We start from the raw sequence: 20771 nt of genomic DNA on the forward strand, positions 1-20771 counted from the left end.
CTGTGACTGAATGTATCTGTCAAAGTCAAGTGCTCATATTTTCTCCTAATGATTCACTAGATTATGGTCAAGTATTCCAAGAGGTGGAGAACTATGCTTGCAGTGTTTAGCACGTGTTTGTTAGAAGAACAGATACAAACACAGCAAACTCAGCAGCTTTCAGATAGTACATAGCCCTTCAGCAGCACAGAACTCGTCTTAACTACACTGAAGAGCCTGTTTGTATAATATCAAAGTAGCAGATAAAAGTGTTGCAGATGCTTCTTGTGGATTTTAGAAATGTTTATTTAGCAACAGGAAAGTTTATCTATCTTTGTAAATACCAACACAAACACAGAAACTGCATTTCATGAAGTTCCTTGATACCTTCCTCATATCCAGAGGAGGAATGAACAGCCTTTGAGTGACTGATTCAGGTTACCATTTCAGAAAATCAACAGTTAAATGACATGCCTGTCGTTGCTCCAGTCTCCCATCCTGATTTTCCCCTTGGGGCTTACCTGCTGTAGTGGCAACTCACTTCCAAAAGAGGTGCTTTCTTTTTATTACATTCAGACCTGGTGAAAGAGTACTGATGATGTTTCTCTAATTGCTGTTGGAGTCTCTAATTAGCTCTAACTCAGTTGACAGCCTTTCTAAGTTAAAACTAAAAACCCATTTTGACGGTGTGCCTTAATTGTCATTCCTAAACTAGGTGCTTCACTCTCAGCAAAGTTGAAAGCTGTTAAAAGAGGGATTGCAGCTCAAAAGATGAACACAATTTCCATTCAGGGACAGCCTACAACCATATTACAGCTACTGCAATAATTGACTGCTTGGAAACCTAAATGAAAAATCTACTCTTGTCATACTTACACATCACCCACTTAGGTATATTGATACATCATGCTAATACAGGGTTTTTAAGTATTTAGTTGCTTCTTTTGTCTCCCCAGTGGCCTATAAGTATTATGCCCTAGCAAATAAAAAATTCAGATTTCTTTAGATCTGTTCATTTAGAAATTACAACTTTCTGCCAAGGTGGAAGAAAAGACAGGAGAAAGGTGGTTTTTTAAATAACTTTTTTGTTTGTTTTAACTGTGACTGTATAGATGGCTTGATCCAGGTTACTGACATCTGGAAATTACTAACCTTATTCTGCACCTCTTAGAGCTGCTGAAAATTTTTAGGCTATCTGTACTGGGGTAAAAACTAAAGTCTCCAGAATAGTCTTCAAGCTTCTGAATCTCAACTAGATGAGAGTTGCTGTTTTATTACAATGCAGATGTTGTTTAGATCCAGTTAACAGTTATTTTAATGCATAAAGTAGAGTCAGTGATTAAGGACACCAAGCTGATACGAAATTTAAAGTCACAGTGGTCCAACATCAACAGTCCATTGCCATTCCTAAATTTCCTCAGTGCTGTTCATAGGATCACACTTTAGTCTAACTCCCGATGGAACTTACCTACCTAATAAAGGGAGTTACAGTCCCTGAACTAGGTTACTGAGATCAAGCAATTTAAGCTTATTTCTTCCACAAAAAGCCCACAGATACAAGCTCCTTCCCCTGGTGGGTAGGCATAATCTTTGGTCTTTCGGGTAGCATCTACAGTCAAGCACACCTTATCTAAAGTCCAGTTGTTCTTGCATACCATGCTGTGCAGTATAGCTTTAAAAAGTAATACTTCCAGTAACTCAATATTCAGACAGTAATTTTAATGTCAGAACTGTTAATGGCCCCTCTTGGACCAGTAGTGCTCAAGCCTGAGACTGGCTGGGGTTTTGTTTGGTTTATTTTTCCTTTGTCTGTTATCTGAAGGAAGGCAGAAAAGCTGCGTGAATGCAATTATTTGGAAACAAAATATTCTGAACAGTACAGAACAAACCAAAACTACCATGACATATTCACTGAATTGGTTAAATAATAATGGTAGGAAAACTCTCACTCTGCCTTTTTTAAACTATAAAATTCAAGGTTTCATTTCCTTAGCTGTTTTGTCCTCACATCTGATTAGGCTGAAGAAAAGTCCTTATTGGTGCCCCTGCTTTCAGGAGATGATGGTCATTCTGACATCTAGCTGATTTTTCTCTTTTTATTTAGACCGTGCTCAATGCTCCAAACAGCATCACAAACACAGCTAACACCATCGGTGAAAAAAATCAACGTCTGGCAGTGAAACCACAACACCCAAGTCCTTACAACCATCACTGCTTACCTGTCAGAAATCACAGGGTTGAACAAGCCAGATGGCCAGACCACTGCTGGCAGTGCAAGGTCCTGTGTCCAGATGTGAAGTTCTCCTTAACACATGAGATTGGTAACCCTAAAAGTGGCAATAGCTTCTGACTTAATCTTTATGTACCACTTTTTCAACATAAATAAATTACAGACTTCAAGTGTAATAGTTCCTTTGTCTACAAGAAAAAGTACATGGCTGGAGTAACCAGAAAGTACATGCTTGCATAAGCACAAGGTTATGGGTTTAGGGGGATTTGCTCTTTCCCTGATGGCCAAAATCAGCTGTAGAAGGTGATCAGCATGTGGCAGGTTGCTGGTAGCAGAGAGTGTGAGTATGTTCAGACCTGTAAAACTTCTTGTCTTGGAGAAAAACCTGATCATGACCATCAGTCATGTTAACACCATTAACGTGTTACTCAGAAACTGCTAAAAATTGGTAACAACAGTTGTTGATTCTTAAATGTAAATTGTCTGATACCATCTTCAGTAGTGCATTTAAACTTATAGTAAGTCAGAGCAAAATACAAATTAGGAGCACAAGAGTCTGACAGATGTTGAATAATGGCATGCTGTGGCATACACTGCCATGAGACATGTCCTGCGTTCAGCAGTAGCAGTCATTTTTCTCCTCCTTGGTAGCTGGTGCAGTGCAGTGTTTTGACTTTCGGCTTGGGAACAGAGCTGATAACAATGATGTTTTGGTTTGGCCAAGGACTTTGTGAGGCTCATGCTCTGCCAGGGAGGAGAGGAAGCTGAGAGGAAGCCGAGACAGGACACCTGACCCAAGCTAGCCAAAGAGGTATTCCATACCACAGCACGTCATGCCCAGGAGGTAACTGAGAGTTACCCGGAAGGGCTGGTAGACTGCAGGGTTGGAGGAGGCATCGGTCAGAGCTTGGTCGGGCTAGGGGGGGGAACGAGTTATCAGTCAGCTGGTGGTGAGATGTTGTATTCTCTTCCCTTGTTATTTCCTTTATCATTGTTATTATTGGTGGTAGCAGTAGTGATCTGTGTTATACCTTAGTTACTAAACTGTTCTTATCTCAACCCGTGGGAGTTGCATTCGTTTCGATTCTCCTCTCTGTCCCTCCAGGAGTAGGGGGAGGGCAAGAAGGGTAAGGAAGGGAGTGAACGAGCCCTCTGCCTGATGTTAAACCATGACAAGATATCAGAGGAATTTCCAAAACTGCCTATTTTATCCATATCTAACCACCTGCAAGGGGATATTGCTGGTGGCAGGGAAGGGAAAAAGGAATCCTACAGAATGCTGAACATCCCTAGTACCTGGAATAAAGGGAGGTGACAAAGCCTTCGCTTTAGCCAAGTGCTTGGCATTTTTGCAAAACACATTTCAAAGTAAAACTGACTTGCATTACAACAAAATGTAGACAAAAAAGTAAATGGAACAAAGCTGCTGGATTTAGATCACTGGAATAGCTCTGTGCATGTACTGAAGGGTACTTACCAGTGGGCAAGGTAACATGCTAGTTTAGTCCATATGTCTGGCACAGCATCATAGAAGAGTGCAGATTGCAGCACTGCTGTGTGGGGAGACACGTCAAGTCCAAAAAACATACTCGCATCGTGAAGAATAGCTATTCCATTTACAAAAAAAACCCCAAACCAACAACAAACCAACAATAAAAAGCCCCAAAATACATAGAACAGCAACAGTAGTGTTAAAAAAGTCACTTGCCTTCAGCCAAGTCCAGCTGTTTAAAGAGACCTATGCATCTTTGAAAGGAGAAGGTTCATCCACTCACACTCTTGATGGCGAACAAAGGTGTAAAGCCTCCAGGCAGTAGTGCTCTGCATGTTCCTGCTGTATTAAACTCCTCAGGAAGCATCTCCAGAATATCATCTTCTTAACCTCTCCAGACCAGTAAAAACAGAGCCATTAGAAATCACTGCAATCCACTCATTTTGACTGTTCTACTTTGAAGTCTGATTTCTTCTTCAGGAGAGAGCAAACATCCTATTTTCTTAGGCAGATAAGAACCAGAGATTCTCTCCCACCTTTGCTGTCTCTTTGACAACAGCATTGAGAGAAATGACTGCAAACCTGTTAACACTTGGCAACTTCTATTTAGCTTTATAGTTTCAAGGAACATCAGCCACCTGTGAGAGACTGATCTGAAGTCAGACTCCTTTGTCTCGAAGACTGATATGAGAAGCTGAGATGGAATTCCACCAGAGAGATGGGTAGGAGGAGTTGAGATAAGACTCCAACATCCATTGCCTCCGAGGAGAAGGGTGTGAGGAGCTGAACTGGGACTCCACTTGCCTGAGGGATAGGTGGGAAAGAGCTGAGATAAGACTCTTCCATCCATTACCTCTAGGATTGGTGTGAGGAATTGCTGCCCATTATCCCAAGAATTGCTGCTGACATGTGCAGTTGAAGAGCTGGCTTCAAGACCAGGGAAACTGGTCCACCAGGAATGTGTAATATGTGACATGAAGAACATTAGAACTCATTATAAAAGGGCAAAAAGGTAATCATGAAGAGGAGCCGTTGCCATGAGGAGGACTCCATAAGGACACCTCCATAAGGACACTCTCCACGAATGACTACTATGGACCTTGAGGGACTCCTTCCATGCGACATCGCCATGAGGGCAACTCCATCAGGACACCTCCAAGGGTACCGTCAAGGGAATGACTCCAGGACACCTCCATGAGGACTCCCACCTCCGATGACTACTACAGACTCTTGGGGGACACTCTGCTCTGATACCAACTACAAACCCTGAAGGAACCGATACTGACTACAAACCCTGAACCATCACCACCTCTGATGACGGATCCCTGGGACACCACTGGATCCATGGGACACCACTGGATCCACAGTGATGACTATCTCTCTCTCTCTGCACTCCAAATTCTTGATTCATTTCCACTGCTTTTCCAATCTGTCCTATTGCTATCTATCTCCCTTATTACAGTAATTTCCCTTTTTAATAATAATTGTCTTTTTGTAATAAACCAACTGATCAATTATGGTACTTGACCTCATTTGCGTCTTAATTTTGTTCTTGGGATCATGAATGAAACAGGGTCTGACACTCAGGTTTTCTCCAATCAGACCCTGACACCCCCGAAGCAAACCAACATGTCAACCCAGGGCTTGGGATTACTGCTGTTACAAGGATGAACCCTGTGATTGCCTTGGGTTACAGTTGTGCGATTAGTAGTTTGTGTTTCTACAGTACTTAATAGCTTCACCACCCCCTCCACCACCCACAGTCATTACTGTCTCAGGCATTATGCAAAGTGCAGGCACACACACGTCTCACCCCCAAAAAGAGCCTCTCTCCCTCCCCACAGGCCTACTCTGGAACTGAGATAGATAGAACATAAATGAAGAACAATTCATAACGGTACTAATGAGCAGGAACAGATATCACAATGTCAATGCAGCTCAGCCTCCATCAACCCTAGCTCTGGCAGCATTAATGATGAATGCGACATATGTAATTGTTCACACTCCCTCAAGTGGGCAGGAACTGAAAGTGAAAAGCACAAGCTCCCTCTGGGAATTGAAATGTTTGGTATCCTGGTTTTAGACAGTTAATCTCAAAAAAGAACTGTTGTGGTTTAAGCCCAGCATCACATAGCTGTACACTCACTCCCCTCTTTTCCTCCCCAGGTGGGATGGGGAGGAAAATCGGAAGAATGTAAATCCCATGGGTTGAGATAAGAACATTCCAGTAACTACAGTATAATACAAAACTACTACTAATGATAAGGGAAATAACAAAGGGAAAGAATATAAAACTAAAAGGGGAAAGGAAAAAAAAAATAAACACAAGTGATTCACGATACAATTGTTCACCACCTGCTGACTGATACCCAGCCTGACTCGAGCAACGATCTGCCCTTCTGAGTGACTCCCCTCAGTTTATATGCTGGGCATGATGTGCTGTGGTATGGAATACCTGTTTGGGTCAGCTGTCCTGTCTCTGCTTCCTCCTGGCTTCTTGTGCCCCTCTTCACTGGCAGAGCATGAGACTGGAAAGTCCTTGATCAGGGTAAGTGCTACTGAGCAACAACTAAAACATCAGTGTGTTGCCAGCATTGGTATCAGACTGCAGGTAAAACACAGAACTTCAGCAGCTACAAGAAAGATGAAAAACATAACTGTTACAGCTGAAACCAGGACATTTGGCTACTTGCATGCAGAGCTGTCAGATTCCCTCATGCAAAACCTCCATGATCTGATGGTGAGAAGAGGAAAAATAAAAGGAGCATCCAGAGGAAAACGAGAGTAAAGAAAGAGATGGAGAGCTGCAGAACAAGGGTGGCAGTCATGGGGGAGTTCCTATTTTCTGCAGTATTGAAATACTGTCACTGCTTCCTTCATGGGGATGCCTGAATTTATTTAAACACTGTCACTACAGAGGCGAGTATTTTTTAAGTACTGAATTTCTGCATCCCCTCAGCACACAAGGAAGGATTATGATGCCATTTTGCAGATGAGAGTGAGACACACAGGACAGAGTCACACAGGAAACCTGCGGGAGAGGAGAACTGGAGCCTCAGCTCACCTGAACTCCCATCCTAATACATAAACCACAAGATTAATGCTATTTAGTGTGCTGTTAATTTGGGGCTTTACACAAACACATTGCACGCTTAATAACCTTAAAGGGGTCACAGGGAGAGGTAGGTAGAGGAGACAGGTAAGTGGAGTATGGAGGTAGGATAGCACGTCAGTAATCTCATCTTGTCAGAAACAATGATCCCATTCCACTTTCCACAGAAATGGTGCCAGTTAGAACATTTCTATGTGTTGATGTTCTTTCCTTTCACAGACAGGACATTTCTTTATGTATTGATGTCCCTTCCTATCTCTTCTGCCTGGCTGTTAACACCCAGGAGCTGGAACAGAAAAGAAAAAAAGATACTCCACTACATCTCTTCAAATGTAGGAGTCTTGTACAGGGTTTTGCACTGCTGCATTAGCCTCAATGAGATAGATGGCAGCGATAATTTTCACAGCAGAAAAAATTAAGATCTCAATCAGCTCAGTATTGAACCAAATACTATTAACTGCACCATTCCTACAGAACAGACAGGTCCTACCCCTGTCAGGACATTAAAGATAAGACTCAGGGTTTTGGAGCAGCTCAAGAATTAAATAGGTATACAGAGGGCTACAGTGAGATATACTGTTGGTGGACTGCTTTCCTACTGACATCACATTTATTTTCTAGGCTCCTCCAGCTCCTTCACTGTAAGGACTTCACTGGATTCAGTTTCTCTGAACTTATTGTCATAGAGCTGTCTGGGATTTAAACCAGACTTGCAAGTTGTTTTTTGCTGAAAAATATTTCTGGCTTTAAGTGGTACTTTTCACAGAAGCTATTTCTTCCTAATGCTGGGCCCACTCCACAGAATCACAATAAAATTTAACAGCTTCTGGCATTTAGAACAGTCAACAACAAGCTGCTGCTCACAATACCACCAGTAAGCACTTATTTCTGGAGTCATTTTGGTTTTGCAACCAGCCATTTACCTGTGCCTGAACCTGCACCCCTAACCTCACCCACAATGAGCTATGTCTTCAGATGTCACTTTGAAGTAGTGCCAAGGTGCTGAAAAAGTCCTGTTATTTACCTCAAGCAGAAGATCAATTCCGTCAGACAATCTGTGCTTACCAGTCTCTCTGCTGGCACTTAAATCAGGTTTTACTGTATTTGCGAGAGTCATGCACGCAGAAGGAGACAGCGGGTTACAGAGGTTCATAGCAGGAACTAGTTCCTCTTCTGTCCTTATGACAGATCCCAGATGAGGTACAGCAAAGCTGACGTATAGTGGTTTATCCTAATGCACCTCTTGGAATTAATTTAAGCTAAAAGAACTCATTAGCAATACAAATAAGTAAAAGAGAGGGTAGTCCCCCAGCAAATACAAAGTGCCAGCACTGGTGAAACGCATTGCCATCCTGTTTGCATTCATTTGGCAGCCAGTCAATGAATGACTTCCTGGTTTTGCTGGTAATTCAGGGCTCTAACATTTTCCAGCTATGGCAGAAAATTTGGAAAGATATCTCCCTGCTTAAAATACCAGTGGATCCACACTCGGGGTTGGGTCCCTAAACTTTTCAAAGGCCATATGAATAGCAGTGATTCTGCTCAGGTTTCACCACCTATACTTATTTTACAATTATTTGAATGAAAGTTCAGGCTTGTGAAGGTTAATGGACTGACTAAACTGGAAGCAGTAATTCTTTACTTATCCATAGTCTAGAGGCAGAGCTGGAGCTGGCAGGATGAGCTTCCTGTCACGGCCCTGCAACCTCAGCTGTCATTTGGAGAAATCATCCTCCACCGAGGTCAGTAGTACACTGGTGTTTAGCCTTTCCATCTCCATGGCAACTTACTTTTGGACATCTTCTTCTGAGCAGTTACTTCCAATTGCCTTCATCTGAGTGTGGCTCTTTGACATATGAAAACCCATTTGTTAGGGACTGAGGTGACACCAGCAAGCTCATCCTGCTCACAACGAAAAGGCAGCTTCAGCTGTGTTGCCAAGGGTAAAACCAAAGCTGCTCAGAATAGATGCTGTTAAGAGAAACAAAAGAAGTTGAAATATTGCCTGTCAGAAAGCTTCATGGTTATATAGTCACATTGATAGGTTTTGTTTGTTTAGCAAATAACTACATTAAAACACAGATTTCTTTTATTTCAATCCAGTGAGACTTATCTATAAATATTGCAATGAAAATATCAACTTTGTGACTAAAATTCAGTAACAGCATAAAGTGTATCATTTGAGAGTTATGTCATGTTTTCTACCTTATTCCTTATAGAAAGCTTTTAAGAGAAAAGTACATTTTCAAAACACCGCATGATATAAAAGAGCATAACTCATTAACAAGTGCATGTATTTTCCCAAACAGACCTTTAAAAACATAATCTTCATGAATGACAGGAAGGTAACCTACTGTGCCTTTCTTAGAAGAGAAATAAAAAACTTGTATCTGATTGCAGTCTTTTATATCTCCTCACTAGGAAGCACTCAGTAACTGAAATTCTACATTATTTGAATTTGGGAAGTATTCAAGAACTTTGATAAAAATTGAATAAATATTAATCCCATCACCATTACATCATATAAGCGCTACGGTTATTGTAGAACTCTAGTCATAATGCCACTGTTGTAGCATGTGGTTAACAGTAGTAAAATATTTGATTCAGGGAACTACCTTTCTCTTTTATTTGGCTTCACAGAGTTTGAAGTTTCCTTTTTCCTACCCTTTTGTTTGCAAACTTGCTGAGGGCACACTCAATCCCACTGTCCATGTCAGTGACAAACATGTTGAACAAGATCGGTCGCAACACCGATCCCTGAGGGACTCCACACGTTACTGGTCTCCAGACGGACATTGAGCCATTGACCACAACTCTTTGCGTGCAGATATCCAGCCAGTTCCTTATCCACTGAGTGGTCCACCTATCAAATTGATGTCTCTCCAATTTAGAGACAAGGATGACATATGGGACAGTGTCGAACGCTTTGCACAAGTCCAAGTAGATGACATCAACTGCTCTACCCTTGTCCATCAGTTCTGTAGCCCCATCATAGAAGGCCACCAAATTGGTCAGGCAGGATTTCTCCTTAGTGAAGCCATGCTGGCTGTCACCAAGCACCTTGTTGTTTTTCATGTGCCTTAGCATGCCTTCCAGGAGAATCTGCTCCAAGATTTTGCCAGGCACAGAGAGGAGACTGACTGGTCTGTAATTCCCCGGGTCATCCATTTTCCCCTTCTTGAAAATGGGGGTTACATTTCCCTTTTTCCAGTCCTCAGGAACTTCACCTGACTGCCATGATTTTTCAAATATAATGGACAGTGGCTTAGCAACTTCCTTTGCCAGCTCCTTCAGGACACACAGATGGATTTCATCATGGATTTTTGTACGTTCAGGTTTTTAAGATGGTCTCGAACCAGATCCTCTCCTACAGTGGGCCTAAGGTCTTCATTCTCACAGTCCCTGCATCTGCCTTCCAAGACTTGGGTGGTGTGGTCAGAGCCTTTGCCAGTGAAGACTGAGCAAAGAAGTCATTCAGAACCTCAGCCTGTTCCAAATCCTGTGTAGGCAGTTCTCCCGATAGGCTCTGAAGGGGGCCTACTTTCTCCCTAGTCTTTTATTCGCTACGTACCTATAGAATCCCTTCCTGTTATCTTTAACATCCCTAGCCAAGTTTAATTCTAACTGGGCCTTAGCTTTCCTATCCTGGTTCCTAGCTTGCTGGACAATATCCTTGTATTCTTCCCAGGCCACTTGTCCTTGCTTCCACCTTTTATAAGCCTCTTTTTTCCTTTGTATTTTCCTCATCAGCTCCTTATCCATCCAAGGATGTCTCCTGGCCCTCTGCTGCACCTCCTTCTAGTTGGGATGCAACACTCCTGAGTTTGCAGTAGATATCAACAGAATATCAACCAACAGTCTTGGCCCCCCGCTGCCCTCTAGGGCTGTATCCCATGGAACCTACTAAGCAGGTTCCTGAAGAGGCCAAAGTCTGCTCTCCTGAAGTCCAGGGCAGTGAGCTTGCTGCACGCTCTTCTCACTGTCCTGAGGATCTCAAATTCAACCATCTCATGACTGCTGCAACCAAGGCTGCCCTGGAGCGTCACGTTTCCAACCAGCCCTTCCCTGTTGGTGAGCATGAGGTCAGTTTGTGATGAGGCCTTTCCAGACAGGAACCTTTACACCCTTGGGGGCAGTATTTGCCTCCCAAAAGTTCAAGTAAAAACTTAATTATAGGCTTTAAATACTGCATGATGTGACAGAACAGAACAAGTAAAATATCTGCAGCTCTTCCAAGCTGCTTGCTGCAAGTTTATTTCAATTTGAATATATGAAACTTGAATCCATCTTTTTTTTAAACTGTTTTGAAGAGAATGATAAAAGAAATAAAAAAAAATAGAAAAAGAAAAAAGCCACTGGAATATAATATGTAATGCTACATGCTGGTGATGGGAAGCCTGAACAGACAATCCCTGTGAAAAATACCAACAACTTTTGGGTTTAGAATGAAACATTCTTCCAGTTAGAATAAACCTGCTTTTCTCTTTGTTGGCAACAGAAACACATTTAAAATTTTTCTAATTTCATATATATTTATCTCAGGAAATGTCTTTTTCCTTTGTGTTTTAGAAGAGGATTTCAATATTCGCAGTACAAGCTCATTCAGCTGCACACTTCTGGGGCTCTGCCTACACTGAGATGATCAAAGCTAGTGAGATAAAATGGACATTTTGGCTAGTGTGAGAGAACTGAGGAGTTTGCATTAGAAATATTTTGGGCTGTCAGGTTTGCATAATTGCCACTGTAGTCTCCAGAAAACTGGTCTGTTGGATGAAAAAAAACACTGAGCCATTGCTCAGTGAACGGATATGATGAGGATGGAGTTCACACCCCCTTCACAATGTCAAACAGTAACTCCATGAACATGTGTGTGGGGATCAGAAGGCAGAGGGGAAGAGTGGGACAATGAGGCAGGATCAGGCATCTTCACCTGAGGAGATCTCAACTTTCAGAAGCGACTGTGGTGGAGCTCATCTTAGCAACAGGAAAATGGGTTAAGTCAATTTGAGATGCAGAAGATTAAATATTCACAAGGAAGCGCATAAACTGGTACAAGTGATTATGGAGGTAAGGCAATTTCCACTAGCTGGTGGGCTATCTCAGGTTTCCCAGTTTATGCTTTCTGGTCAATCTTTAACTGGCTTAAGCAAAGTTGTCCCCAGAGGATACTCAACTGGGAGATTTTTTTATTTATAAATCTGTATATGGATATGTATATGTACATATAGTCATAAACATGTTTATATACATACAAAGTTATGTTTTACAAAACTATAATCTCTCTTTTCTCTGTTATCTCTGTTAAAAAAATGCTTATAAAGCCACAGGGTAATGAATCACTTACCAATGCAATGAGAAGGGCCAATAAGTCCTCCCTGCCATCAGAATCCTCCTTTTCATTAATTAGCAAAATTAATTATCCAGCTTATGAATTCTGGTTTGAAAAGAACAGATCTTAAACAGCAAGATTTGTTAGCAAAGAAAAGTAAGGGTTGGAATAAAGTTATTTTATAGACTGTTTTTTTTTAATGGGATGCATTATTAAATCATCACTATAAAATTAAGCAATTATTTCACTATGAGACCAAATACAACAGAAAGGAAAAACAGTTTCATGTCCTATTAGCTAAATAAAGGTCAGTAGGGTAAGAAGGAAAAGGAAAATTAATTTCTAAGAGTAAATACAAGTTGGGAGATATGAAGAAAACCATGTCACCAATGGGTGATATTACCCTCTCTTTTTTTATTTATAAATATCTCTTAAATTTCTTTAGCTACTAGAAGGGGAGGATCTATTTAGTATTATCCTGTATCATTCACTAATAAATAATTATTGCCTTTATTTAGGCATTTCGTATACAGAACTCATGCAAATTACCTCAACTGAGTATTTAAACTGTACAAGTGTGAAATATGCTGTAGCTCAGAAATAAAATCACTCATCTACCCTTAACTTTGACTCAATGGGAACATTACTGAGAAAGTCACAGGGTGACATCCTTAATACATAATAATGACACATGCAGGAAATGCATCATTATTTATACATGTGACGTGCTGTAAATTGCTTCCATCATCAGAATTAATTGTAGTGATTATTAATGCAGTGTTATGAGCTATCAGAACTGCTGTATGTAATTACATTAGTGAAAATGCTTCATTACCTGCCTAATGAATTTGGCATATCTGCACATGTAAACCACTGGTTTTGTTAACATAATGAAGGGCATTTTTTTCCCCCTTAGCTACTGATGTGAAACTGGTTTGACCTATATTACAAAGTTCAAGCATCCACTGCCAGAAAATCCACCACACCCCCTTTGGTCGGGTTTATTTTCATACTTAGCAATGGCATTGTATAATGACGGCCACTTAAATAGCAGCTTCAGAGAAAGAATTGTGTCCCACTCATTCAGTACAAACAGCTGAGTTGAAATAACCTTGGTGTATGGTTACCTGCCCACTGTTTCTTAGCTTCCTAGGGGTCTCTAAGTAGCTGCAGAGGACAGTCATACAGACAATGAGATCTCTAGCACTGAGCAGGTTCCTTTAATTCCAGCCCCAAAGGCCAAACTGCAGTCTCTCAGCAAAATAATGTGAAAATAGTGCACAGAAAAAAAAAAGGACGCTTAAATTCCACTTCTCTGATGCACAATTCAAGGGTATCCTGTCAAAGACAAAAGGAATACATTTATCCAGTTAACAACTGGCAGCATTATTGATAGCTGTGCCTGCCTCAACTGCTGAAAGGGAGCACTTATAAGTCTGGAATTTGAAGGAGAGCGTGAATCAGATTTCTTAGTGATCAGTGACTATTAAGCAGTATTTTCTGTAGCTCCCTGTAGTTTTCAGATACAGAAGTGTTGATGGGTTACCTTTTTATTTCCAAATGTCCCTTAGGAAAGGAGAACTGTTGTGCTACTGAAACAAATCAAAAAAAAACCACTAGAACTCTATAGATATTACTCAGATAACCGCTATAGTTTCCTAGCATAAATCATCCATAGGTTTTATCCCAAGCTGCTAGTTTAACATTTATTAAAAAGCATACTATTCCTTCAAATTTTAAGCTGTTTTTTCAAAGAGTTATGTTTGAAATTTAAGTTTAATAATACTTTTTTCACCTCCTTTGTTTATAGTGTTAGTAGAGAATCTCAGCAAGATGAAATTCTGTGCAGGGCTTCATCTGGTTTTTAAATTACCAAGATGAACTAATTGACATTTGCCTATAAAACATGCAGAAATTAATTCTTTATTTTCTGACAGTTTCCTAAAGTCTGTCTTTTAGTTTAAGAAGTGATTGACATTACAAGGTGACTTTTGATGCCCTTAAAAACATAAATCTGTGGAAGAAACTTTAGAGGGATAAATTCATAGCTGTCGAAGGAAACATGTCATCCTGAACTGAACAACTGGTAGCAAAGCCTGCATAAAGGTGAAAAGTTTTACATATGACAAAAACCCTTCTTAAACCAGAATCCTGAGTTTAACTGTGAAACACACAACACAAGTTTCTATGCTGGAGAAAACCACAAAACATTCCACCTGGATTGGGCATAGTTTAATTTTCTTATTACACCCCCTCCTCCTAAAATTAAGATACCTTAACCAGAAACATATTAATGATATTAAAGACAGTGTCTACATAGAAATTTGCTGCAAACAGTTATGGTTCAAAATAATGGAGGAGAAAAGAGAGTTCTCTAAAGAATCAAGCTTAGAAATTAGCTACTTAAAATACATTTATGATGTTGATATTATTTACATAATTTTATATATATATTATTTATATTTTATACATTTTATATATATATAAATTTCTTGGCCTGAATTGGGACAACAGTATCTATGGATTGTCTTTATCAGAAACTTTGTCTAGGTTTTTCATGTTTCCATTAAAAATATTATTATAATAATTTAAAAAAAACATTGAAAATATTATTACAAAAAAGGAAGAAAATTGCTGCATTAATAGTTGTTTGTTTACCTATAAACCTACAGCCATTCTTCTTTTTACAGAAGTACCTTTCCAAATCCCCTCATACCACCAAAATCTATCCATTTCTAGCCAAGGTAGCTTTGACCCAGCTGTTTTACTGCACAACTCTCTTTTTACTAGGCATTGGTTAGCAGAGTTCCCTTCAAAATAAACTCTTACCCTTTTCTCTTACCCCAAGCTCTGCCTTCATGTGTCTTGTGCTCAAATAAATACATGTTAATACATTGCTGGAAGACTAATGTGCACAGTTACGGTTGCCTTCGTCATGGTCTGCTTTGCTGACATGAATAAACTGGCTAGTACGAAGAATAAACTTGAAGATTCTTAGCTCCTGCCATTTCTTGATATGTGTTGAAACAGCAGAGGTGTCACCATCAGTCTCTAAAGTTTCAGGCTCTGATTCTGAAGCTAAGGAATATACTGGGGATCTGGGACTGTGGGTGTTTGCCCATGCAAAGATAAGCATAACCCACCACACACTTGGTGTCTACTCAAATTCCCTGTAGATCTGGGACCTAAGACAAAACATGTCCAATGAATGATAGGAGCAAGAATGAAGAACTGCTAGACAAAGAAAAATGTATACAGCTATTCTGCTGCTTAAAAAATATGTTTCAAACCACTTCACAGCCTAATAATCTTTAAGCTTCTTAATTTATGAAGACAATGGAAAGTCATTGATAGATCAGAGAAGTGAGTTATAATGGAAAAGTATCTGCCTCCAAAGCACCTACCAGTGAAATATGGGAGTATCAAGAGAAAGGTTTACAGTGTGGCTGGGCTACAGCTGTTTTCATCCCTCCTTTAGCCCACACTTTTATTTGTTACAGTATTAGCACTTCAACTCAAATTGCAGCTCAGCCATGTAGTTTCTGTCTGGCTCTTCACTGCTGTGCCAGAACCTACTGATTGCACTGGCTTCCATCTCTGTGCAGTGCAAAAGGAATTACAACTCTATACACCAGCCAAAGAATAAAACATGTCAGTCATGCTCTGGCTGCTTTATCAAGAGACCAAATAAAAGTGTATTCCAAATTTGTTCCTTGACACGTGGAAAAAGGAATAGGGGAATAAAAAGAGAGGAAGACTTTCATATCACATCACATTACGTGATATCAGCCTGGCGGTGCCTACATTTTCATATAGGCTGTATCTATCCACAGCAAAGTGGAAGTGATTCAAGCCTTAATATAATAACAAAACAACCATTTGATATATAAGGTGTCTGAGTTTGAGAAATTATTAAGAGTGATAGAAGAGTTAAACCTGTTACCAAAAGGTTTCAAGCCAGTCTTTTTCTGCGGTTTTGCTAACCCCTGTGCCAACTGGTTTTGCTAGATCTGAAGCCAAAGGAATTTTTAAAGTATGACCCAGGTCATTTAGAATAGCAGTTTTTTTAAAACATAATACAGCCCCTAGCCTCAAACAAAATGCATACTAAAATAAATCATCTTTTTTCTTCAGGATTTTTTTTTTTTAAACACAAACATGTAGAGCTTTTTTTGGGCCAAACCCCTGAAGACTGAAGCTTGAGAAGCAGTGAGTACATCCTAATCCCCGTAGCTCCAGCTAGCCTAGCACCATTAGGGATTTGGTCCAACAGCTTTATTGGAATTTCCCCAATCTTTTATTATCAAAAATATTCACAGCAAAACTGTCACCTCAGAACCCAGGCATAACAGGCAGGAAAATGGATCAGGTCTGTGACACCAGACGCCTCTCAGGAGTTTCCCATGTATCCCTGTGGCTTCAGACACACAACACTGCTGATTCCCATTCTGCCACCTCCCATTTTTTTGCCCTGTCCCCAGAGCAGCTGAGAACTCTGAAATCCTCCTAAAACCCATCTCTGCTCTTTCCTTCACAGCAACATTTCTGTACTTGCTAACAGAAAAGGAGGGTCATTTTCAGACTGCATGAATAGCTTACTCATGGAATCTGGTTAAAGAATTCTTCCAGTTTCACTGTTGATGAAGGAGTTGTTTGTGTCTGTTTGCGCAACACCTAGCACACCAAGGCCCCTTGCTAATCCCTTGGGGGTTTTATTTCAGCTGGTGACAACACTAGCCCATCCCTTCATTTGTTGCAGGCAACTTGGTTGATAGCCAAACATCACTGAGGTTAAAATGAGGAGGGAATCACCCCACTCCCACGACCTCCTTAATATCAAGGCCTGGAACATGCATTTCTTGTTTGGCTTCAGGAGAAAGGGATTGCTACAAATGTCCATTGGCTATTTAGCATAAAGCGGTGCTCTTAGTAGCATTAACAACTGCAGTGTTCCTGCCTACTCCATCGTTGTGCCAGGAACCACAGCTCACCAGGGGATTGCACTGATCTTTGTGTGTGTTGCAGAGTGGGTTCTCAGTCCATGTAATGCTGGCCAAAGCTGCGGCTGCTATCTCAGAAAAGCAGTACTCAGGGTTAATTACACAGCATCCCAAGGGGGTGTCAGACCCAGTTCACTCAAGTCTCCACTATGGCCCAGTCAATGGAACAGGAACTCTTAATTATGTGGGGAAAGCATATGTGTGATGGCAGTCCTACTACCCACCAGAGGATTTCTGTTGTATCTCTCTTGCTCCTCCTGGGAGGGTGAGGAGTGTTCAGCAAAAAATGACATACATTTTATTAATATGTTTATCCTGTTACAGTCAAAAGCGAGAAAGAGCAAGATTATTTGTTGTTTAAAATGTTTACTCTAACCCACTGATTGTTTTGTTTGTGTTCTGGGAATATCCCTCCAATTGAGGAGACAGTCCCTGTCAGAAGGGCTGTTTGACACTTGGAAAATAACTCAATGGTCGTGTCGGGCAGCCTTCCTAGTTGCCTCCTCTGCAACCATCTGCTGGCCTTGTCCTAGAGAGACGTTAAAATCTTCCAGAGTCTACAGAGAACTCAAGTTTTTTGTCTGTAAAAGAAATAACTGGGGAAGGGTGAGTGACAGAGAAGGAGGAGACATAAAAATTTGCAAAGCTGAAAGGAAAAAGAACGATAATGCCCCCATTAATTTCACTATCACTTGTGCAATGCATATTACTTCTTCTGAAGCACTTCACTAAATCGTTACAATTTCAACAAGCAAAATTGCGAGCTCTCAACAGTGGCCTTATTGCTGGTATTAGGAAAAGACTGCAGAAATCTGTTCCCTAGGTTTTAAGATAATGAACCTTTTGACATTTTGATAGATGCTCGGCATTGTTACTGAGCTGTAGAAACTCTTACAGGGAGTACATAGCAATTCCCTTATGAAAAAGAGAGCAACATGTGGTAGATATCACATCAGTTTTTTAACTGATTGGTTCAGGGGGTAAATGCACAAGCCTCTCACCTTGTGAGGTCTGAGTTTAAATTGAGCACAGTGAGGTCACAGCTGTATTAACCTGGTATTCTCACTATTGTCTGTGGGGAATAGTAATCCTAAGAATAAAGCCACAGAGCCCTATACAATTGAATATAGCTTGTATAATGACCATTATTTAGTCACAGGGGGCACAAGATTACATGAGCATGAAGAAAATTGCCCTCTGGCCCTCATCAAGTCAAAAGGTAGAAAACAGTACAAAGGAAACCTGCATTATGCCAAGCAGAAGAATAATACTTGGTCTCAAAATTTCTTCATGCTATAGTGCTTATAGCCTTACGCTTTTCATCCACCGCATTTACCACGAATATGGGAGTGTGGGGTGGAGGAGAAACTTTAGAACTTGAATCTTCTGCTGAAAATAAACTGTGCCCAACTTTCCCATAGTAATGTATACTCCATTGTAGTGACAGATGATTCCAGAAGACTTTATTTTGTTTAGTAAAAATACACTTTTATGTGTGTATGAGCACATACACACAAGTATATAATCGCATATCAAATTACCTACATTTCCAGCCCTGCATGTTCCTTTTCACTTTCAAGGTCAATTTTTCTTTCTTTAATGGGAAGCCAGCTGAATGATTCTTATGCAAGAAGCAAATAAGAGGCTTACTTAGTGATTCAATATCTTCAAGTGGGTCTGCTCCTGGAGACAAAATGAGTAACATAGGAATGGCTGGACTACTCTCTTCATGGATGCTGCGAAACACATCCTTGTGCTTTCCACGTATCTTGAGCCAAGCTTTTCCCCCCTAGAGTTCCTATACACATGAAAAAACATGCACTAAACACCAAAAACAGTCTCTGATACAGGCTTCAAGCCTTGAGCAGCTTCTCAGACTTGAGCAGCTGACAGAGATTGTCAAACAATCATTTCATCAACAAAATCGTCAGGGAAGTGAACTGAAGACAAGAGGGGAGGCAGGTGGTGAAGCAAGGGAGAAGAGAGTCATTCCCATTTCTTTGGGACAGGAGCCATGTGACAGAAAACAGCAACTTCTGAATGAGAAGACCTCTTCAGTAATTGAGTCCAGTAAGTCCTTATATGCAGGCAATACTGTCACATAAGGCTGGGCAAAATATACACTCAGGGTACAAAGCCTGCATTCTCAGAAGGCATGCACATGGATAAAAGTTGTGGTGGTGGGGTGTGGAGGATCAGGTCTATGAGGCCATCACTTGGGATTAAAAGATCAAAACAGTACAACTGGAAAACAGCTGGGAGAATATTTGTAAGTATCCACAGCTGAATCTTTCATGGTGTAAGAGAATTTTCAGGAAGGGTATGTCAGTGACACCAGATAATGGTCCGTGGTGAAACACACAAAAATAGAAAAGTACTGTTTGGCACGGGTTGTGGGAATATAGCCTTGAAAATAGGGGAGTTAATACCATTGTTAGCAAAAGGGAGTCTCATACCAGTTGCAAGACACATGAGATAATGGTCCGTGGCGGCTCCTCCCCAAAAATCTCCTAAAAGTCCCTATCCCTAGAGACCCTTTTTGTATACCCGGCTACTCCTTCCAATGTAGGCTGGCCCCCTACGTTGGAATGAGTGTGCCTTTTTGCTAGCATAAAAGCCCGAGCCTCATGCAATGCAGAGAGTCAGAACCTCGTGTCACCCAGTTCAACGTTGCCTTTCGTGGGGAAACCTGATAACATTGAGCCTGCCACCTCGCACTGCAATGATGTCTCTCAGAGATGGTTTCCTGATCGTCACCAAATGTTCTTTGGGATCAGTAAGATAAACACTCACCAAAAATATCCATCACTGTTTCTTTTACTCTTTGCTGGCTCTTCCTCCATATCTTTCCCTATAGTAATAAACTAGTTGTTTTTTTTTTATCCATTGTGTCTTGCCTCCCTCTCAACCTGGAATCCTCGAACTCTGGAACAAAGGGAGTCCTGAAAAATTGTCATTCCATGGGGGTAGCTACCAGCCCTAATGGCATAATGAGAATTAACACTTAGAAATATTTCTTTTAGCTATTAATAGCATAACTTATTATATTTCCATTTATTAATGCGCACTCTCCTCATGGTACCTACATGCAATCTAAAAGAAATAACAAGCATGTTCTCCGAATATGATGAGACTCATGTCTTACCACAGTACCTCTTCATAAACTCTTCACCAGCAGAACAGGCTAAGAATCACACTCACTGATTTCAAATTCAGACAGATCACCCAGTTTTACGTTATTTGGCTAAGATCTGAGTTTTCTCTGTGATGACACATACAAGCCTCTCTCACACACACCTGCCCTGAAAGACATGCCCCTCAGATTTCATACCTAAGTGCATATGACATTCTGTCCAAGTGGAGTGCCCTCAGTAAAATTAGTTTCTGAAGAAAGCTTTTGTTTATCCATTCTTGGGGAAGCTTTTCATTTTCTGGACATTGTGAGTCTACCCACTTCTTTCACCTCTTGGTGGATCTTTCAGTATCTATCTATTCCCCTAATACATCCATCACTGACATAGACTGGAAGCATGCTAAAGACAAATACAGATGGTGTACCTTCTGTATGAAGACTGAAATGGGAAGATAAATGCAGATACTTTTGGGAGTACATAAAAAGCCGTAATTTA

Source organism: Pezoporus flaviventris, unplaced genomic scaffold (assembly GCF_033815535.1).
Source record: "Pezoporus flaviventris isolate CSIRO_AGI_PZ_B2104156 unplaced genomic scaffold, CSIRO_AGI_Pfla_v1 ptg000055l, whole genome shotgun sequence".
NCBI lineage: Eukaryota > Metazoa > Chordata > Aves > Psittaciformes > Psittacidae > Pezoporus > Pezoporus flaviventris.